This window comes from Hemitrygon akajei, chromosome 5 (genome assembly GCF_048418815.1).
Source record: "Hemitrygon akajei chromosome 5, sHemAka1.3, whole genome shotgun sequence".
Classification (NCBI taxonomy): domain Eukaryota; kingdom Metazoa; phylum Chordata; class Chondrichthyes; order Myliobatiformes; family Dasyatidae; genus Hemitrygon; species Hemitrygon akajei.
Genome location: NC_133128.1, coordinates 110,587,909 through 110,611,773, shown reverse-complemented (window position 1 = coordinate 110,611,773; position 23,865 = coordinate 110,587,909). Strand labels below are relative to the sequence as shown.

The following is a 23,865-nucleotide window of genomic DNA, read 5'->3' as shown; positions in this document are numbered from 1 at the left end:
ACCAATGACAAAAAAAATCAGTTCTTTTTGAACACAAACAAATGCAACTGATGTTCACTCTAAGCCTGTGTAGTGTCTAATAGCCACACAAATGAACGTAACTGATGCTAGTTTGAAACTCTACGGCAACTGTCTCCTGGCCCAATTATGTAGCATAGTGTCCGAAATAAACAAAGAGAATCCCGGCTATTTTCTCAGTTAGTTTTTGTTCTTTAAGAGTTGGCCCAAATAAGCAGCTGACCCGATTAACCAATGTCCCAATTAACCAGAATCCACTGTATAACACATAGCACATAAAACAAAATATTAGCACAATTAACTTATTAAAATATAATGCAAAGTGCATATAGTGTGTAACCTGGTAAATAGTAAACAACCCACTATCCTAGTGAAAACTTAGTGGTGGCAGGGTATTCATTAGTCTCAGAGCCCCAGGAAAGAAGCTGTTACCCAATCTGGCAGACCTAGTTCTAATACTCCTGTACCTCCTTCCTGATTGTAGTGGTTCAAAGAAATTGGGGGGTAGGGATCGTCGGCAGTGCTTTGGACACTTTTCTGTACAATACTCCCACTAAATGTCAAAATGGGGGAGAGGGAGACCCTGGTAATCCTCTTGTCAGTTTGAAGCTTCAGATACAAACCCAGAGCACATTTAATGTTGCAATTATCACTGGACACTTCACAGAAGCAACTCAAATACTGGGGGGTAAAGCGTTCCTTCTTACATGGCATCTTCAGTCAACTTTGGCAGATGTAGGGAAGTGTATGGTCGTGCACTTTGATGGAAGGAATAAAGGTGCAGGCTATTTTCTAAACAGGGAGAAAAGTTAGAAATTGGAGGTGCAAAGGGACTTGGGAGTCTTCGTGCAGAATTCCCTAAAGGTTAACTAGCAGGCTGAGTCAGTAGTAAGAAAGGCAAATTCAATGTTAGTATTCATTTCTACATGACAACAATATAAAAACATGGAAATAATGCTGAGGCTTTATGAAGTATTTGTCAGACTGCACTTGCAGTATTGGGTCCCTTATCTTAGAAAGAATGTGGAAAAGATCCAAAAGAGGTTCACGAGAATAATCCAGGAATGAAAGGGTTAACATGAGGTACCTTTGATAACTCTGAGCCTGGATTCTCTGGAGTTTAGGAGGAGGAGGGGGAGTGATCTCGTCCTAGACAGAGTGGACGGGGAGAGGATGTTTTCAATGGTAGGGCCAGAGGGCACAGTCTCAGAATAGAAAGACATTCCAGAGTGAAGAGGAGGAATTTGATGAAGAGGGCACTGTTTTGTAATGAACCACAAGGCCTTTGATTACAAGACAGACTCCATATGGGTTTCTAATCTTTACCAGATGGCTTAATAGCTACAATTATTGACCCTTTCTCTTTCTTAAAATGCAAACATCAATAGCACTCTGCTACCACTCATATGTTCCGCTGGGGTGGTACACTACTACAATAATTGAGGGGCTTCCTCACCCAACCCAGCCCCTTCCTTTCCAGCAGCAAAAAAACTCACTAGTGTGGTTCTTCACCACCAAACTCCTGTAGTGGCTGCACCAAGCTTCAGTGCAACCTCAGCATGTACTTCTGCAGCCTGGAATGTGCCAGTCGGCAGCATTCCTCAGATTACCCAGTTAATGTAAACTGAATACTAGTCTTCAGATCATTAGTCCAGTATTTTTATTATAAATTCCAAGTTAAACAATACTCCATTACCACTTCTTGCTTATATTTTGCTGGAGACCCAGTTTTATCACCCTTTGCTGACTTCACCTTCTCAAAGGTTAGCTTTCAAATCTTCATTCTCTTTGCAAAGCCCTCTATAATTGTGAATATTTTTATTTCTGCTGTCTTCACCAGATCTGTACCTCAGATTGAATATTCTCCTCATCTGATCCAGATAACATGCACACCTAGCACTCCCCTGCTCAAACCAGTTTTCCCCTGACAAAGCTGAACTCAAATCTTTCAGACTTGCAATATCTCCCCAAGCTTGTGCTCCTCACATCTCTTCCTCCTTACCCCAAATCTAGGTCCTTGAATTTTTCCATATCTGATATGGGGAAAGGTTTCTTGCAATCTAACTTATCAATAACCTTCCTAATTTTATATACCTCAGTCATGCCTTGGGATGACCCAAAAGTGATTTAGCAGCCAATTTGAGGTAATTGTTAAATGTAGGCAGAATTATAATATAGGAAGCTGTGTGTTCACATACATTTTGATTTGAAAGATTGGAAAAGAAACTTCAAAATGTATTGATCTAATTACTTTTGAGTATAGAGCAATCTTTTCCAATCTATTATTATATTTCGGCACCAAGACTAGAAGGTGAATCTTGGTAGTGATGGTTTAGATAGCAAGTGCTATCCAAAGCACCAGAAGTTTTCCCCCATTACATCATAAAACTCTGATGGGAATTATATACAGGCTCCCAAACAGTGGTAAGGATGTGGTCTACAAATTACAACAGAAGATAGAAAATGCATTCCAAAAGGGCAATGTTACAACAGTAAGCGGGGCTTTCAATATGCAGGTAAATTTGTAAAATTAGGTTGGTGCTGGATTCCAAGAAGGGGAGTTTCTAGAATGCCTGCCAAATGACTTTGTAGAGCAGCTCATGGTTGAGCCCACTGGGAGATCAACTATTCTGGATTGGGTGATGTGCAATGAACTGGAATTGATTAGAGAGCTTAAGATAAAGGAACTCTTAAGAGTGGCCATAATAAGATAAAATTCACCCTACAATTTGAAAAGGAGAAACTAAAATTGGATGTATCAGTATTACAGCAGAGTAAAGGAAATTACAGAGGCATGAGAGGGGAGCTGGTCAAAATTGAATGGAATAAAAACACTCACAGGGATGATGGCAGAGCAACAATGGATGGAATTTCTGGAACCATTTCAGAAAGCACAGGACGTATTACTCTAAAGGCAAGATGACACAACCGTGGCTAACAAGAGAAGTCAAAGCCAACATAAAAGTGAAAGAGAGGGCATATAATAGAACAAAAATTAGTGGGAAGTTAGAGGATTGGGAAGATATTAAAAAGCAACAGAAGGCAACTAAAAAAAGTCATTAAGGAAAAATGGAATATGAAGATAAGCTAGCTAATAATATTAGAGGATACCAAAAATTTCTTCAGATACATAAAGTGTAAAAGAAAGTGATATCGGACCACGAGGAAATGATGCAGAAGAGGTAGTAATGGGGGAGCAAGGAAATGGCGGACAAATTAAATAAGTATTTTGCCTCTCTAAAGTGCCTCAACATCCTTCCAACAGTGGAGTGACCAGAACTGTATGCAATATTCCAGGTATGGCCTAACCAGTTTTATAAAGTTGCAACCCAACCTCCTGACTTTTGAACTCAGTGCCTTGACTAATAAAAGTAAGCTTTCCATAAGCTTTCTCAACCACCTTATCAACCTGTGTAGCCACATTCAAGGAGCTATGAACTTGGATCCGAACATCACTCTGATCAACAACACTGTTAAGGACCTTGCCGTCAACAATGTACCATCTCCTTGCATTTGCCCTACTGAGGTTTAACATCTGGGTTAAAGTCCAATTGTCATTTTTCAACCCATATCTGCAACTGGTCTATATTGTGCTGTATTCCTTGCCAGTCTTTTACACTACCCTCAATCTTGGTATCATATACACGTACTAACCCATACATCTACATCTTCATCCAGATCATTTATATACATTATTAACATAGAGGTCCCAGCACAGATCCCTGTGGAACTCCAATTACAGACCTACAGCTCGAATAAGTCCCTTCAACCACTACCTTGTGCCCTATACTCAAGCCAGTTCTGAATCCAAATAGCAATTTGCCGCAGATCACAGGCATCTTAATCTGCTGCATTAGCCTCCATATAGTAACAATCTTTCAAGAATCAATTGATTCTGACATATTTCCAAAGGAGTGAAAAATTGCAAATGTCACTCCACTCTTCAAGAAGGGTGAGGGGCAGAAGAAAGTAAATTATAGACTAATTAGCCTGAACTCTGGTTCAGAAGATGCTGGAGTCAATTGTTAAGGATGTGGTTTCGGGGTACTTGAATGCACATGATAAAATAGGCCGCAGTCAATCTGGTTTCCTCAAGGGAAAATACTGCCTGACAAATCTGTTGGAATTTTTTGAAGAAATAACAAGCAAGATAGACAACAGAGAATCAGTGGATGCTGGGTACTTGGACTTTTCAGGCGGCCTTTGAATAGGTGCTGCATATGAGGCTGCTTAACAAGTTAGAGTCCATAGTATTACAGGAAAGATACTAGCATAGATAAAGCAGAGGCTGATTGGCAGGAGAGAAAAAAAATGGAGACTTTACTACTTGGCTGCTGGTGACTAGTGGTGTTCCATTGGGGGGTATGTCAGGACCATTTCTTTTTACGTTATATGTCAATGGCTTGGGATGATGGACTTGATGGTTTTGTGGCCAAGTTTGCAGAAGATACGAAGATAGGTGGAGGGGCAGGTTGTTTTGAGGAAGTAGAGAGGCTACAGAAGGACTTAGACAGATTATGAGAATGGGCAAAGTGGCAGATATAATAGTGTCAGGAAATGAACGGCCAATAACTTTGGTGCAAGAAATAAAGGGGGAAACCATTTTCTAAATAGATGTTTCCTAAGTGGGGAAGACACAGCCTTAGAATAGAGGGGCATCGTTTTAGAATTGAGATGAAGAGGAATTTCTTCAGCCAAAGAATGGTGAGTCTGTAGAATCTGTTGCCACAGGCAGCCGTGGAGGCCAAGTCATTGGGTATATTAGTCAGGGCACGAAGGGACATGGGGAGAAGGCAGGAGGTTGGGCCTGTGAGGAAAAAAGTATCAGCCATGATGAAATAGTGGAGTAGAGTCGATGGCCAAATGGCCTAACTCTAATCATACATCTTATGCTCTTATACAATGCCATGGTTCCTTCAGTGTTACTTGAAGTTAGTAGGACAACCAGGCACCTGTAGGATATTATTTTCGCCCTTCACCCTCCCCACAGCCATGGAGGCTAAGTCATTAGATAGATTTAAAGCAGAGGTTAATAGGTTCTTGATTGGTAGGGCATCAAAGGTTATGGGGTAGAAGCCAGGAGAATTGGGATGAAAGGGAAAATAATTCAAAGATGGAATAGCAGAACAGACTCGATGGGCCAAATGGCCTATACTGCTCTTACGTCTGATGATCACTGAATTTTACAGTAACTTATAATATGTCTCTTCTTAACCTCCTCTACTCCGAAGAACAGATTTAGCTTCTCCAGTTTCCAATAACCAAACTGCTCCAGCTCAGTACCCTCCGAGAAAAAGAAGATCATCACCCCAGTGGAAACATGTCAACATCTATCTTGTAATCCTATTTTTGGTTTTATCAATAAATAAGGCATCAATAAAATCACAGACAATAAAATAACAACTTTTCTACAGAACTCCATGTTTTTCAGCTTTTTGTGATAGGATAATCCTCTCATCCCAGGAATTAGCACAATGGATATCTTCTTGGCTGGATCCAATACAAACTTATCTTTTCTTTAATAAGCAGACCAAAACATTATTCCAGACGCAGCCTCAAAAAGACACTACAACTTAACAATGCTCAGTCTTCTCCATTCAGGGTGAGGCCCAATGCAACTTGAAGAACCACATTTCATATTCCACAAACACACACAAAATGCTGGAGGAACTCAACAGGCTAGACAGCACCTATGGAAAGTAGTATAGTCCACATTTTGGATTTCCAGCATATGCAGATTTTCTCTTGTTTGTGATTTCATATTCCAAAGCTGGCATTTCAGGTTGAGACACTTAATCCAATTTCAAGTACCCTTTATTTCCTGTGTTCCAGCCTCTCCTGCAAATCTAATGTTATTTCTCCCAGCTTTGATTCCCTTTCCATACCCCTCCTTAAAAACCTCCAGCATTTCCATCCCTCTCCCCTCTCTATTCATGCATTTATCAACACACTTCACCCATCATTCATGCTTATTAGATTCCAGCACACTTTATCACCTGTCAGCCTGTCTCCACTTACGGTCTCTCCCTCCCACCTGACTCTCAGCCTCTTTTTACTGCCCTTCCTTGTCTGCTTTTATCCATCACTGACCTGTGCACAAGGTGTAATATCTAAACACATTGTTGGCTACAAGGCAACTTATAAATACAAAAAAAAATTTGGTTTACCATCACATGTACAAGGATACAGTGAAAACTTTGTTTATGAGCAGCATCATAGTCATAGAGCATGACATCACAGAAAGAAGCCTTCGTCCTATCTACTCTGTATTAACCTGGTCTTTTGCCTAGTCCTATTTATTTGTACCAGCACCATAGCCCTCCCTACTTCTCATCCACATACCTATCCAGACCTCTCCTAAATGTTACAACTGAACTTGCTTCTAGCACTCCACTGACAACTCGCTACACAATCACAGCACCATTCATGCAGATCACTTTATTACAACAGAGCACTGAGGTTGAACAAGGGAAAACAATAATAGAATGCAGAATAAAGTGTTAGTTACAGAGGAAGTGCTGTGCAGGCAGATGAAGTAAATTGTGAGGTCAACAGTCCATCTGCAGTTACAAATAAAATCTTCACCTCTCTTCCATAGAGGAAGTGACTTTAGGCAAGAAATCCAACAACAGGTATTTTGATAAGTCGTTCATTTAGATATCTTCACTTGGAGAATTGTTTTTGTCATGAATAGAGCAATCTACACAGTGCACAATGCATTGATAAGCCAGATTTTACAAAGATTGCTTAGATCCTCACTCAAAATCGAGTTTAAATGTATTGTCATTCAACTATATTCAGGTATACAGCCAAACAAAACAACGTTCCTCCAAACCAAAGTGCACGCAGACCACAAAATATTACCACAAATAAATTAATATATAGTAAAATACAATCCAGAAGATTGACATTTAGAATAAGATGCATTTATGATACCAGTTATAAAGTAAGCTGTATAACACTACTGGTGCTTCATATGTGATGAGATCTAGTTGGTGTCAGGGATTTCAGTAGTCTCACAGCCTGAGGGAAGAAGCTGTTTCCCATCTTAACAGCATTTGTCCTAATGTTACAGTACCTCTGCCTGCTGGAGGTAATGAAAGCACTGTACTGCTTTGCAAAATATCAAACCCTCCAGATAAATTAACTCACATTAATAGACATTATTATTAACACTTTGCTGAGGCCCAACATTAGTTAAATCATCATGCAAACAGTTTTATTTCACATTGCTATTGAAGACTTACATTATAATTCTGCAAGATAAATACATAAGCCTCTCCATTCTGGAATACCTGCTACCCCAGACCAATTCCAGGAAAGTACTATTGTTAACCCGAGAAGTTTAAACTGATAAAATTAACTCTTACTAATAATTGCCCTGAAACAAGATATTATGATACATTACAGAACATTATTGAACAAAACCTTATTTATGCAAGCACGCTCTTGGAAATGTACATATCACACAATTTAGAAAAAGGACAAATGTGGCCATGATTTTGAGACAGAAATTTCCTCAAGTCCTTTGAAATTAATCTTCTCGCATCTATTCTTAGCTTGTCTAAAGTAACCAGTCCGGCTACAGAAAACAGTGAATGGCTTCAGGACTGAGCCCTAGCCAGAGAGCAATGTGCAAGGGTGAGATCAGATATCCTGGGTGACAACTTTATAGGAAGTTTGTTCTTGTGGAATGTCTGATTTCTGGAGAAATTACAAGTTAGGTGGCGCCTTACTCAAAATTAATCTCCAGTGCCAAAATAAAATGAAGAACACATGAAATCCAAGTAGTCTGAGTGGGCAGTGGAGCCAGCTCAATCATAGTTCATCTGATCTTCACCTCAGCTCCAGTTTCTTACTTGATCCCGATTAAGTTTCATCTCAAGTTCAAGTTTATTGTCATTTGACCATATACATATATACATCTAAATGAAACAATGTACCTCTGGGACCAAGATACAAAACACTGTACATATATTACGGTACATAAAATAATATTAACACAAAATAAACAATACTCTGTAGAGTATTTTACGTACTTTATGTCAACTTGTACATATTACATATAGTTAAATATACAGCAGTATAATGCTACTGGCACTATCACACATAATGTGAACTGAGTAGCAGCAGTACAGGTAGATCAAAAATCTTCCAGCCTTGGAAACATTCTATAATCTTCCAGTGATTTTTCACCTCAGAAGAAAATCTTCCTTGTTTCAGTCTTAAATCAATAACTCCTAATTCAGACACTCTGGCCTCTAGTTTAACCATTCTCACAGCACCCACCTTTCCTAATCACCTCAAAAATCCTCAATTACATCACCTTTCATCTTTCTAAATGCCAATAAGTATGTCCATGTTGCTTAACCCTTCTTATTTACAAAATTTCTTCACACCTTAAATTTACAGTACACCTTCTCTGAACTGTCTTTAATGTGAAATGAACTTCCCCTTAAGTATGGAGACTAACACTGCAGTCTAATGCAGTCTCACCAACACTTTCTGCAAAGATTTCCACACTGCTCTTTTTCCCTCCAATTCCCTTGCAATAGGTTTTCTGTACTTGCATGTTAACACAGTGTTAAATATACAAAGAAATCCAGATCTCTTTGCACTGCCTCATTCTGTATTTTAATATTCTTCCTTTCAATTCTTTCAACCTCAGTGGAAAGCCTTAATTTTCCCCCACATTATACTCCAACTGCTAAATTCTGTTCCCACTCAGTCAACCAATATCCCTCAGCAATATTTTGTCCTCACTTACTGGAAAATTTGACTATTAACATTTGATCATAAAAAAACTGAGATGGCAGCATCCATGCTCATGGCGTTAGTTCCCCTCCAAATTACCATCTATCGAGACTGTTTTCTGTTAGATAATCCTTCATCTAGATTGCCTTCAATATCATCAGCTCTTACCTAGTAGTGTACTCTGGGGTACTCTGTCATTTGACCATAAGATATAGGAGCAGAATTAGTCCATTAAGTCTATCAAGTCTACTCTGCCATTCCATTATGTCTCTCAATCTGTTTCTCCTGCAATCTCCTGGTAATCTTAGATGCCCTTACTAATCAAGCAACTATCAATTTCCACTTAAAATATACCAATGACTTTGCCTCCACAGCTATCTGTGTCAATGAATTCCAGAGTTTTCACCCTCTGGCTAAAGAAATTGCTCCTCACCTCTGTTCTAAAGGGATGTCTCTCTATTCCGAGGCTGCGCCCTCTGGTTCTCGATTCTCCCATAATTGAAAACATCTTCTCCTCATCCACTCTATCCAGGCTTTTCAGTATTTAGTATTGAAGATCTAAATACACTTCATCTGCAGGCTCCCCCTTATCCAACTATTTACAGAACTCTAAAATAATTGAACAAAACTGTGAAACTAAATTTCTGTTTTTCTAACTGAGCTTTTAACTTTACAAAGTGTAAACAGGGACAATCTTGGGAGTTACACCAGATGACCAAAACAAGTTTGTAATGGCAGAAGACTAAAGCTAAGCCAATAAATGAAATTGGATGTGGGAAGTGGTCTTTGTCTCTCATAAAAATCCTTGTGATCTGTCTGGTCAAAAATACAGGGACTCAAACTGAAATATCTAGTGTAGATGGGCAAAAAGGTGTGTTGGACTGAAGGCCATTTCGGATTCCTATGACTGAAATATACTGCAGCTTTAAATTTTAAATTCAAAGGCATACAGGGTTTTGGTTCAATCAACAGAAAAACCCAAAACCACTCCAGAACTCTAGTACATAGCAATGAAAGTTAACTGAACCGCAACAAGATGATTGTCAGTCTTCCTTAAGTCAAAGTCAATGGATAAAATGTTTTATTATGTTTATTCCTGAAGTAGATAGTGCAAGCAAACAAGGGCAACATCCTTCAGATAAGTTCACCAAACTGCTTCTTTCGAGTGTGATTCTGCAACTACTGAAGCCTGCGATCTACATTTTGATGGTGTGCTTTCAGGCTGATTGAGCAGTCTGCCACTTTGCTGTCTCCGAGGGAGTTCAGTGAAGTTTCAAGCAAAGAGTGCAGACGTGAAGCCAAGAAGCCTGGAGACTCCATTTCTCAGTGATCCCGCTGATTAAAGTGTTGAGGAAGATTGAAATCAACAAGGACAAGAACGGAAAGCAAGTGGGTGTTCAGTGCCACCTGCCTGCAGGTGACCAGAGGATGGTGCCACAATATTGGGTGATAGGCAGCTGGAGGAGAAGGCAGATCCCCACAGATCTCCCACCTGGCACTTATCCCTGCAAGCGTAAGTGCTGCACCCGTCCCTATACCTCCTCTCTTACCACCATTCAGGGCCGCAAACAGTCCTTCCAGGTGAGGCAACACTTCACTTGTGAGTCTATTGGGGTCATCCGGTGCTCCCGGTGTGGCCTCCTCTGCATCGGCGAGACCCGACGCAGACTGGGAGACTGCTTTGTCGAGCACCTCTGCTCCGCCACAACAGACAAGATCTCCCCGTTGCCACCCACTTCAACTCTGCTTCACATTCCCTATCGGATACGTCCATACATGGCCTCCTCTACTGCCATGATGAGGCCAAATTCAGATTGGAGGAGCAACACCTCATATACCGTCTAGGTAATCTCCAACCCCTTGGCATGAACATTGAATTCGCCAACTTCCGGTAATTCCCTCCCTCTCCCTTCACCCATCCCAGTTTCACTCTGCCTCCTCCTCCAGCTGCCTATCACTTCTCTCATGATTCTGCCTTCTTCTACTACACAGTGCTTTCCCCTTACATTCCTTCTTCACTTTTCCTGCCTATCCCCTCCCTGCTTCCCCTCTCCCACCCCTTGATCTTTCTTGATTGGTTTTTAACCTGACACCCACCAGCCTTCTCCTTCTCACCCTCCTCCCACCTTCTTTATGGGGCCCCTGCCCCCTCCCTCTTCATCCTGACGAAGGGTCTCAGCCCGAAATGTTGACTGCTCGTTTCCACGGATGCTGTCCGACCTGCTGAGTTCCTCCAGCTTATTGTACGTGTTGATTTGACCACAGCATCTGCAGTGTACTTTGTGTTCATTATCTTAATCTTATGTTACGTACCCGTGACACGTGACAGTGGTACCCTTGTCACGTGACTGGGGTTGAAGTTATACTGGACATGAGGTAATGGTCTTGTGATGGTGGAGTGATGTCATTTTCCCGCCAGTAGAGGTCATGTGACAGGTTTTTTCTACAGGGTATAAAAGGAAGACCCACCCTGTCAGGTGGGGCAGTTCGTGGCTAGATTTGCCAAGATGACTTCATGTTACTGTGTGATTTAATGTGATGACGCAGTTTAGTTAAAAATGAAGTTTTATATAATGCCTAAAGTTTAAAAGGTCAGAGCCAACGGTTTCTTTGCTAAGGGAGAGTGAAGTTTGGAAAATGGAGATCGAGGAAAATCGATTTTCGATGGATTGACTTCGACCTTGCGTGATCCTCATTTGGAAGGATTTCGTTTACTATTCTCATGATAGTCTCCGCTGGAAAAAGCGGGAGATTGAGAATATTGTGGAAGGAAGGTCAGTCACTTCAAGTTGTTATATTTAATAAAATTCGACGTGGGAGTTCGACGCTGGGAATCAAAGGACATCGACGTGGAAGAGAATTTACATCGCTTTAAAAAGTCTCTCCTTTTAAAAGTACCGTGAGCTTTTGAACTGTTGGCATATCGCTTTAAAGAACTGAGATCTTTTCAATACTGTTTTAAAGACTGTTTGGGACTGCAACGCTATTAAGGACTGTTTGAGCAGCTGAGCTGGGATCATTGTTTGGGTTTGTTTACATTTGAAGGGGGTTTGTTATCAGTGTTTAATAAACGTGTTATTTGTTATAAAACCCTTCGTCTAACTCATCTATAATTATTGTTGCCTGAATACGTAACACTTAGCATACAGTCAACAGTCAAAAGATGGCAGATTCAAGTACAATAGAATCAATGAAAAATGGTAGCGCAACAGTTAGCATAACTGTATTACAGCGCGGGCAACTGGTATTCAATTGCCTCCGCTGTCTGTAAGGAGTTTATACGTTCTGCCTGTGACCAGTTGGGTTTCCTCCGGATTCCTCTCATGTTGACATTTGGATCAATTGGTCAGATGGGTATAACTAGGAAACATGGGCTTGTTACCATGCTACATCTCTAAATTAATAACTACAAAGATGAACAATCAATTAATGTGCAAAAGTCAACAAAATGTGCAAATCCAAAAACAAATACAAATAATAAGTTGCAAATTCAATCACTGTTGACCCATATTACATTGTTAATTCATACCATCAAAATCGTCACTATCTACAGAGACCGTTCATGCATCCTGTTGCCCATGAAACACGTCTCAGCTCAAAACGTCGACTGTCTATTGAGCTCCATAAGCGCTGCCTGATTTGCTGAGTTTCACCAGCATCATGTGTGCTTCAACAGACTACGTTGCCTGAGATGCCTTGACAACACTAAACATACAGTAAATAATAGAGGATTAATTACAGTAAATCAGCCCTCTGAGTAGATACACATCAAGAGAACTTTTCAAGAGTTGATGGCTTTGTAAGAGAGTGCAGGGAAGAGAGACAGAATGGAACTGATAGGATTGCTCTGCTGTGGACCAGCATGGACCTCATGATCCAAATTGACTCTTGTATCATAAGTTAGCGAATGCTGTACTGTTAACTCCCAGCTCCACATTCTATACTGTAAACACATTAAATTACCTATTTGCTGAACAGCCTGTTCTGTCGAGTATAACCTTGAGATCTTACCTCATGCAATGTTCTCCTCTCTTAGGACCTTTCATTGCCAACTCTGATCAGCTCTCACTCTAATTCCAAACCAGTAATTATTCAAGTAATCTATTTTATTTTGAGCAGTAATAAACAACAGGAGTGACAGGAAGCACACATGTACTTGTATATATGACAATAAACTTGACAGTAACTTTGAATATGATATCCCACCTTTTCACTGTATAGGGCATCTGCACATTTTGTTCTTCTATTCATGTATTACTCTGCTTTGATGATCCAGATTGGCTATAATACAGTTCTGAAAGAGGATACTAAATTTTCTCTGGAGCATCAGAGGCACAACATTGTGGGCCGAAGGGCCTGTAATGTGCTGTATTATTCTATGTTCTAAAACTAGACCTAATAGAAGTTCATAACATAAGGAGAGACTGTGATAAGGTATACAGTCAGAACCTTTCACCTAGGCTAGAAAAGTGAAATTCTAGAGGACATACATTTAAGGTGGGGTAGGGGGAGGTTCAAAGGGAGATCAAAGGGCAGAAGTTTTTTTTAAACCCACAGTGGTAGATATCTGGAAGAGGCTGTTAAGGTTAGGGGTGGAAACACATAATTGTAGAGTCTAAGAGGCATTTAGGCAGACTGCAGGGAATGTTGGGACATGGATCAGAGGGATTAGTTAGCTTTATCACACTGACAATACATCAAAATGCATCGTTTGCGTCAGCGACCAACACAGTCCAAGTATATGCTAAAGAGATCCCAGTGAAAACGTACTAACTCCTGCACAGCTAGCACTGTAAAGCGTTACGCTAACGCATCATGCCATACCGTGTAGCTGTACTTTAACTTGGCATGATGCCGGGCACAGACATCGTGGGCCAAAGGGCCTGGTGTTGTGCTGTACTTTTCCATTTCTTAAACTATCACAAAAATGAGCCTTCACTGATCAGTTTAGCGTGTACTATGAAAGGTCGCAGGTAAAGTCATCGGCTTATATCTATGAAGAGTAACTGCAACCTCCAAAATCTTGTCATCAGCTGGATCACCAGGTAGCGCCACGTGAAGAGCTCAGAGCCCAGGGTGATTACACGACCCGGAGGCAACCAACCAACAACCACCCCGTCCCAACCCAACCCAGGGGGCACAACCGCAACCCGTCGGCACCACCAACCCAGGGGGCACAACCCCATACAATCCGAAAGGGGCGCGACCCAACGACACCTCTGCACCCGAGGGAGGGGGGAGCGGTGGACCTGCACCCCTTCGCCCCGCATTCCCACCATCCAGGCAGCCCCTTCCTCACCTATCGGCGCTCTCCGCCCGACTGTCAGCCGGCGTGGGGCCTCCACCCGGCCACAGCAGGAAGCACCGCCGGGCCCGGGGGTTGGGCCTGGCTCCGAGCTCCTCCCCGTCCAGCCGGGGGCCGTGCTGTGCCTCCAGCTCCCGCGCACCCGGCCCCGCCGCCACGCATTGCCAGTAAGCCACCGCCGGGGTTCTTTTCTTCACTCCATTCCCGCCGCTAATTCACCGTCAACTCAGCCGGCGCCCAGCTCCGCTCCCTAGCAACGGGCGCCTCCAGTGACGCGATTGCGTAAGCATGGACGCGATGACGTCACCCAAGCCGCGTGGACGCGGTCACTGTGCTTTCGACTTGTCAATGTTGCTGGCGTGAAGCTGCTGCGAGTAACTTTTACATCGCACCTATGCCTACACATGTTTGTACAATTGACAATAGACTCAACTTTGGCTCTGATTTTCTGATCCGGTGTCTCTGTAGAAGAGTTACTCGGGCTTGTTACAGCATAAAAGACCACAAGACAATGGGACAGAATTAGGCCATTCGGCCCAGCGCTATTACATCATGGCTAATCCATTTCGGTCTCAACCCCATTCTTCTGCCTTCTCCCTGTAACCTTTCACACCCTGACTGATCAAGAGCCTTTCAAACTCTGCTTTAAGTGTACCCAATGACCAGGACTCCACAGCCGTTTGTGGCAACAAATTCCACAGATTCACTGTGGCTAAAGAAATAACTCCTCCATTCTAAATGGACATCCCTCTATTCTGAGGATGTGCCCGCTGGTCCTAGACTCTCCCACCATAGTAAACATCCTCTCCGCATCCATTATATCTCTGGGCCTTTCAGCTTTCGACAGATTTCAATGAGATACCTCCACACTTAGCATTCTTCTAAATTCCAGCAAGTAAAGGCCCAGAGCCATCAATCATACAATAAGCTCCTCATATGATAAGCCTTTCATTCCTGGAATCATTCTTGTGAACTTCTTCTGAACCCTCTTCAATGTCAGTACATCCTTTCTAAGATCAGGGGCCAAGTTGCTCACAACACTCCAACTGAGGCCTCACCAGTGCTTTATAAAGCTTCAACATTACATCCTTGCTTTCATATTCTAGATCTCTTGAAATGAATACCAACATTGAACTTGCCTTCCTCACCACCAGCTTAACCTGCAAGTTAACCTTCAGGGAATCCTGCATGGGGACTCTAAAATCCCTTTGCACCTTGGATTTTTGAATTTTCTCCATTTAGAAAAAGGTCTATGCTTTTATTCCTTCTACCAAAGTGCATGATCATACACTTCCTACAATGTATTCCATTTTCAAATCTTTGTCCAATCTGTCCAAGTCCTTCTACAGCCTTCCTGCTTCCTCAACACTGCCTGCCACCCCCCATTACCTTTGTATCATCTGCAAACTTGACCACAAAGTCATTAATTCCATTGTCCAAATCTTTAACATACTTTATAAAAACAAGCGGTCCCAACACCAACCCTTACGGAACACCACTAGTCACCAGCAGCCAATCAGAAAAAGCTCCCTTTATGTCACACTTTTCCTCCTGCCAATCAGCCAATGCTCTATCTATGGTATTACCTTTCCTGTAATACCATGGGCTCTTATTTTCTGTGGTACCTTGTCAAGGTTTTCAGAAAATCCAAGTACACAACATCCACTGATTCTTCAATGCTGCTTGTTACTTCATCAAAGAATTCTGATAGGTTTGTCAGGCAAGATTTTCCCATAAGAAAACCATGCTGACTTTGGACAATTTTACCATGTGCCTCCAAGTACCTCAAAACCACATCCTGAACAATCGACTCCAACATGCTCCCAAACACTGAGGTCAGGCTTACTGGCCTATAATTTCCTTCTGCCTTCCGCCCTTCTTAAAGAGTGAAGTGACTTTTGCAATTTTCCAGTCCTCAGAACCATTCCAGAATCTAGTGATTCTTGAAAGATCATTACCAATGCCTCCACAATCTCCTTCTGAACCCTGGTTCGTCTGATCCAAGTGACCTATCTAACTTCAGACCTTTCAGTTTCCCAAGCTCCTTCTCCTTAGTAATACCAGCAGCAGTAACTTCTGCCCCCTGACAATCTTGAACTTCTGTCATACTGGCAGTGTCTTCCACAGTGAAGACTGATGCAAAATACCTATTCATTTCATCTAACATTTCCTTGTCCTCCATTACTAGCTCTCCAGTGTCATTTTCAAGCCATCCATCCAATATCTACTCTCACCTCACTTTTACTCTTTATATATCTGAAAAAACTTTTGATATCCTCTTTGATATTTTTGTCTAGCTTGCTTTCATATTTCATCTTACCCCCTCCCCACTATAGTTTTTTTAGTGGCCTTCTGTTGGTTTTTAAAAGTTTCCCAATCCTCCAATTTCCCACTAATTTTGCTCTATTGCATGCCCTCTCTTTAGCTTTTATGTTGGCTTTGACTTCCTTGGCAGCAATGATTACATCATTCTGCCTTTAGAATACTTCTAAACCTGCTCACCTCTCATGCCTCTGTAAATCCCTTTATTTCACTGTAATACTGATACATCCGACTTTAGCTTCTCCTTCTCAAACTGCAGGGAGAATTCTATCATATTATGATCACTTTCTTATGGTTCCTTAACCTTAAGCTCCCTAATCTGGTTCATTATACAACACACAATCCGGAATTGCCATTCCTCTAGTGAGCTCAATCACAAGCTCCTCTAAAAAGTCATGTCATAGGCATTCTACAAATTCCACCTCTTGTGATCCAGCACCAACCTGATTTTCCCCGTCTACCTGCAAATTGAAATCCCCCATGACTATCATAATACTGCCCTCTTTACATGCTTTTTTAATCTCATGTAATTTGTACCCCACATCCAAGACTCATCAGGACTTATCCTTCATGAGGACTCCTGATGAAGGATCATGGCCTGAAACATCAACTATTTACTCTTTTCCATAGATGCTGCGTGGCCTGCTCAGTTTCTCCAGCATTTTGTGAGTGTTGCTACAAGGTCATCTACTTTATGTCATATACTGCCTGCATTCAAATATTTAACCTTCAATCCTGCATCCAACATCCTTTTCGATGTTATCCACCTTTTACACTGCAACTTATGCCACTGACTGCAATTTTGTCCTATCATCTTTCTGTGTATCATGACAGTCTCACTCCACACTGCCTCTGCTTGCAAACCAACAGCCCTATCACTCTGGTTCCCGTCCCCCTGCAAAATTAGTTTAAACCTTCCCAAAAAAGTCTAGCAAACCTGCCCTCATGTTAAGGTGTAAACCATCCCTATTGTACAGGTCATACTTTTCCCAGAAGAGATCCTAAAGATCCAGAAAGTTGAAACCCTGTCCCCTCCACCATTTTCTCAACCATGAGTTCATCTGCCAAATTATCCTCTTCTTACCCTCAATGGCGCATGGCACAGGAAGCAACCCCGAGATTGCTATCCAGGAGGTCCTGCTTTTCAGCTTTCTACCTAACTCCCTAAATTCTTTCTTCATGACTTCCTCCCTCACACTTATGTGCCAATATGTACCAAGACTTTTGGCTGCTCACCTTCCCTCATTAGATTGTTGTGGCCCTGATCCAAGATTTCCCTGACCCTAGTACCTGGGAGACAACATACAACCCAGGAGTCTCTATTGCATCCACAGATTCTCATGTCTACTCCTCTAAATATGGAATCCATTATCAATACTGCAGTCCTCTTCTCCCTGCTTCCCATCTGAGCCACAGCACCTGACTCAGTGTCAGAGATGCTTATTATTGAGGGGAATGTCCAAAGGAGTACTGTGCACTGGCTGCTCATTTCCCTTCCCTCTCCTGACAGTCAGCTATTTTTCTGCCTTCTTCAGTTTAAGGGTGACTACCTCCCTGTAGCTCCTATCCGTCATCTTCTCAGTTTCCCCTATGAGCTGAAGGTCATCGAGCTGCAGTTTGGTGCACCTGGTGTAAATATGGTTATTTCTGGCAGCTGGAGGTCTCCCAGAATTCTCACATCTCATACAAGGAACACAACACAGCCCCTAGAGCCATTCTCACTGTTCTAACTGTGCACTAACAGATGAAGAAGAAGAAGAAATTTACCAGATACTTGTTCTCACCTGAGCCTGTTGAGCTAAACCCTCCCCACTCTAACACTAGTCCAGTCCCCTCTGCTATTTCCTGCCTTATTTGCTTTTGCTAATGTGTGAAACCTCCTGCACTGATTTGACAGCAACTGTGTTGAAATCCCATGAAAGCTCCTTTAGTTAAATCTTTTACACCCCAACCTGCATGAGGCCTCCTGTGCTGATTAGACTGTGACTACGCTGCCTGAGAAGGAGGGGACTGGGTACTGCCTTATCTCAGTCAGTGCTAAAGACGATGGTAAGGCATGGCTTAACATCAAGGGCATGGCCTGGGTGGTGGGGGTCCTTGCAGATAGATGCTGCTTTCAGAGAATCCGTCTGGAACCTGCACACAAGTACCATTACAAAGGAAGTGCACCAGTACCTCTACTTTCTTATAATCTTGCAAAGACTTTGCATGTTATCTGAAACCTTGACAAACTTCTATAGATGTGCAGTGGAGAGTTTATTGACTGGAAGCATCACAGTCTGGTATAAAACACCAATACCCTTGAACAGAAAAGCCTACAAAAAGTAGTGGATAAAGCCCAGTCCACAGGTAAAGTCCTCCCCATCATTGAGCACATCTATGTGGAGCGATGTCGCAGGAAAGCAGCACCCACCATCAGGGACTCCCACCATCCAGGACATGCTCTCTTCTCACTGCTGCCATCAGGAAGGAGGTACAGGAGCCTCAGAACTCACACCACCAGGTTCATGAACAGTTATTACCCCTCAACCATCAGGCTCTTGAACCAAAGGGAATAACTACACCCAGCCTCACTCTCCCAACATTGAACTGTTCTCACAACCTATAGACTCACTTTCAAGGACACTTCATTTCATGTTCTTGATATTTATTGCCTATTTATTTTGTTCTCGGCTCACACTGGTTAAAACCTGAAGTACAGGGATAGCCAAGCACATTCATTTCTTCATTGCTAGGAACTTTTGTACTATTCTAGTGGTGTTTTATATTGTGGCTTTCTGGAGATTTATATAAATATGTATAGATTTAGGCCTAATGTTTAATAATATGATACAATGACCTTGGGATAATACCAGTTGTAGGTATATTGATTGAGACAATGTGTACCCTGTTCATGCTCCACAGTCTTTCAATTTACTCTTTGAATCCAGCACATTTCTGGTGTTGTTTATTTATTGATTTCTATGTTATGTGTGTCTGGAATGGCTGTACTCTTCTTGCTTGTTTATCCTGTATTATTATATCCAGACAGATATCATGGATTGTTGGTCCTTTATTATATACTTCTGATATTTTTTTTTATTAACCACCAGGTCTTATATTGCCACAAGGAAACCTTCTGTTTCTGCGAAGAGGTCTCCAACTCTGAGCCGGGTATTCGACGCTTCCTTGTCGACATCTAGTCTGCTCAGATAGTGGGAATGTCGTCCATGGAGGGTCACGCCTTCCATTTTCTTCTATAGTGATAATTTCTTCATTTTTCTGTGTTGTGCTTTCATTTAAATTTATCAGAATTGCATATGCTCGTGTGGAGTGCTGTTTTCATTGATGAAAATATATCCTTAGTTTTATCTGACTGTTGTGCAAATTTTGTTATTCTGTTATTCCTCTTCCTCCTTCTGTCATAGAAAGTGTTGTGTCAAATCCAAGTTTGTTCGACTGTACATACCGTTTTCTAACATTTGTCGTTGCATTTCTTATTTTTCTTAGTAAAACCAGATTAATTTCAGAAGACATTATGCCAAAAACAATATGTAAATATGGGTGTAGTGAAAGTGTTGTGTTCTTACTATTGAGCTCTGGCAGATTTTCTTAAGCTTTCAGGTAAATTTTGTGGAATGTTTTCCCTTTATCATACAATGATCTATTTGCTTTGCTCGTTGATTTCTCAGATACTTGTTTTATATTCATCCATCAATTGCATTGTATCCCGCTGCTCTGTTTTGTATTCCATTAGCTCTATCGCACTTTTCTTTATGCTTAATGTTCTGAACTTATTTAGTTCAAAGTTCATGCTTATATCTTTAGAAAATAGTTCTACTATTTGAATTACTTTAGATTTACTGATGAAGGAGCGTATAATTTCAAATCGTCCATGTATAGAAGGCGTGCCAAGGTGTAATTCATTTGGTTGTTTCTGATTTGATACCCAATTTTCATCCGATTCAGTAAATTAGAGAGCAGGATTAAAGCTAGACAAAACCATGGTGGATTTAGAGAGTCGCCCTGGAAAGTACCTTGGTTAATTTTGATAATGGTAGTTGTTCTTTTTTGGTTGTTAGTCGATAGGATGATTATAGTACACCAATACTTCATCAGACGTTGAAGGAATTTCGTAAGTATTGGGTGTAGTTTATGTCCCTGTAAGTGGTCTAAGTGCTATACCTGTCCATACACCTCCTCGCCCCAAAGAATCCTTTCAGGTGGGCCAACGCTTCACCTGCGAATCTGCTGGGGTCATCTATTGTGTTCAGTGATCATGATGTGGCTTCCTCTACATCGCTGAGATCCGTGGTAAATTGGGGGTTACTTCTTCGAGCACCTCCACACTATCTGCCACAAGTGAGACTTCCCAGAGGCAAAACATTTTAATTCCAATTCCCATTCCTGTTCGACCCATGGCTTCCTATTGTGCCACCAGGAGGCCGTCCTCAGGGTGGAGGAGCAGCATCTTATATTCCATCTAGGTACCCTCCAACCTGATGGTATGAACACTGATTTCTCCTTCCGGTGAACAAATCCCCCCCTCCACTTCCTCTATTCCCTACTCTGACCCTTCACTTCTTCTCACCTGCCTATTACCTCCCCATGGGTGCCCTCCTCCTTCCCTTTCTCCTATGGTCCACTCTCCCCTCCTATCAGATTCTTTCCTCTCCAGCCCTTGACCTTTCCCAGCCACCTGGCTTCACCTATCGCCTTCCAGCTAGCCTCCCTCCCCTCCCACACCTTCTTATTCTGGCATCTTCCCTCTTCCTTCTCAGTCCTGATGAGGGGTCTCGACCCGAAATGTTGATTGCTTAGTCTTTTCCATAGATGCTGCCTGACCTGCAGGAGCATTAGGTTCCACACCACCAGGTTCAGGAACTGTTATTACCTCTCATCCATCAGGCTCCTGGAGTGCGTAGATAACTTCACCCACCTGAATGCTGAACTGATTCTACAACTACAAGTTCACTTTCAAGGACTCTACAGCTCATGATATCAGTATTTCTTTTTATTTGCACAATTAGTCTTTCACATATTAGTTGTTTGTCAGCCTTTGATTGTGTATAGTTTTTATTTTGTAAATTCTATTTAATTTCTTTATATTTGCCTGCAAGAAAATGAATCTCGGTGTAGTAAATGTACAGTATACATGTACTTTGATTATTAATTTTACTTTCACTTTACCTTGAGTACATGCTGGCAGATGATAAGTGAGGGGAAGGTGGATGGGTGGTTGGCTGCCCTCATCAATTTCATCAATTTTCTCTCCAACTTCAAATCTGCTTAAAGTCGTGGAGCACTACAGCACAGAAAGAGCCCAGTGGCCACCCACTTCAACTCGACTTCCCACTCCCATTCCGACATGGCCTCTTTTACGTGCCACAATGAGGCCACACGCAAGTTGAAGGACCAACACCTCATATTGGAACCTCCCACTCTTGGCATGCACATAGAGTTCACTAACCTAGCATAATTTCCCTCACATTTTCCTTCTCTCCTTGTCCTTTCCCTCCCTGACAGTAGTAACAAGCAGAGGCATAACCCCAATGTGTTGTTGATTGGCAAGTCCTCTGCTTGAGATATTGTGATTTTGAACAGGAATGGGCCATTCAGCCCATCAGTTCCATGCCAGCTCCCGTTGGAACAATTACCTAATTCACATTTCCCTCAATTTTCCTGTGCCCCTGCAAATAGTTCCCTCTCACACATCACCTCCCCTTTCATCCTGTTGGATTGGACTGTGTAACTGTTATTTTCCTTATAGTTTAACTTGCTTGGGTTCTTACATAATCACCTATGTGTATGTAATCGTACAGTGTGTTTTCTAGTGGTTACAATTCCTCCGTTTCTGGAAACTCTTGGGTTTTAGTGGTGGGTATTGCATTACTTGAACGAAGGCGATCTTATTGGATGATTCAACAACGAAATTTGAGTAGAATTTATTGCTATCAACAAACTAGTTTAAAACGACCAGCCCACAGTGGATCAGCGTCTTTAGTCTTTGCCTTCCCCTTCTTTTGCTATTCTCCTTTTCTCATTCTTCTGTTCTTAAACAAAAATGGCCATAAGCAACAAGTTTTATACCTCAGTCTTGACATCCGAAGAAACTCGGATCAAAAACATCAGGATCCAACAATCCTTTCTGCCATTAACCAGCATTGAGATCATTTACAGCCATCAATCAGCCTCAGCTCCCCTGCCCATAATATACTCCAACATGAGACCGCCAACATTGATGCAATCATGTTTCCCTATCTGATGATCACATTTGTAAAGCCTTTAATTGGATAAATGACAAGTTAAATAAAGCGCTAAATTATATAAACAGAAACCTTTGCTATGTACAAACTCGAAGAGCACTATCCAAATAACAGGAAATGCAGATTTTGCACAATTATGAAAATTGATTTATATAATTTTAAATAGTCTAAAATACACTTAGCGGGAACCTTATTAGTTACCTCCTGTACCTAATAAAGTGGCCACTAAAAGTAAATTGTGTAGTCTTCTGTTGCTGTAGCCCGTCCACTTCAAGGTCGGCGTGGAGAGGTGGGTGCCTGCTGTACGGACAACAGCTTGATCTCCGTATCACACTGCCCTGGCAGGTTGGCAAAGCTGATTGTCCCGCTAACATTGTAACATTGCCCCTTTGCCCAGTTAGTCACCCCTCTTCGTTCTGTCCCTGGTCTAGTTTCCCCAGTAGTTCACCATTTACACACCCCAACAGTAAAACGATCGCTAGCTTGGCTAATCCAAACAACCCCTTTAGTTAACGTGCTCTACTGGTTTATAACCAATAAAAGATAAGGATTCTAGACACAGGCACTGCAAACAGTTTCACTTATTTTCACTCACTCCATTATATCGGTTTGGACACAACAGAACAATTTGGCTGGTTAGTGGGCGCAGGCGCACTACACCTTACGCGGGCAACACCAGTGGTGGGGAGGCATTATTCTTTTAGATTCCTCTGAGTATGTGGACGCTGACCTATGGGTTGAACTAAGGCATTTGTTGTGGAATAAATCTACAGTATTTTAGAATCTATCATTAAAATTTTCCAATTCTGCATCTGAAATAATTATTATCGTCTGGACAGTAGAATTTCCAGTTCATTTCGGGCCAGGCGGAGGCAGGTTTAAACGCTTTGCTAGAAAGGTGCGGAGGCTGGGGAATAGATAGATAGATAGATAGATACTTTATTCATCCCCATGGGGAAATTCAACTGTTTTTCCAATGTCCCATACACTTGTTGTAGCAAAACTAATTACATACAATACTTAACTCAGTAAAAAATATGATATGCATCTAAATCACTATCTCAAAAAGCATTAATAATAGCTTTTAAAAAGTTCTTAAGTCCTGGCGGTAGAATTGTAAAGCCTAATGGCATTGGGGAGTATTGACCTCTTCATCCTGTCTGAGGAGCATTGCATCGATAGTAACCTGTCGCTGAAACTGCTTCTCTGTCTCTGGATGGT

The 23,865-nt window shown here is 41.8% G+C and overlaps 1 protein-coding gene across 5 annotated transcripts in view; it reads right to left on the bottom strand.

Annotated features, from left to right (window-relative positions):
• ttll4 (tubulin tyrosine ligase-like family, member 4) overlaps positions 1-14,355 on the bottom strand; it is a 108,636-nt gene extending 94,281 nt beyond the window's left edge. For 3 of the 5 annotated variants that reach the window (XR_012098990.1, XM_073046178.1, XM_073046179.1), the window contains exon 1: positions 14,072-14,355. The gene's annotated coding sequence lies outside the window, so the exon portion shown is untranslated. The remainder of the gene's footprint in view (positions 1-14,071) is intronic. The other 2 variants (XR_012098991.1, XM_073046177.1) reach the window with 1 other exon arrangement.
• Positions 14,356-23,865: the final 9,510 nt, after the last annotated feature.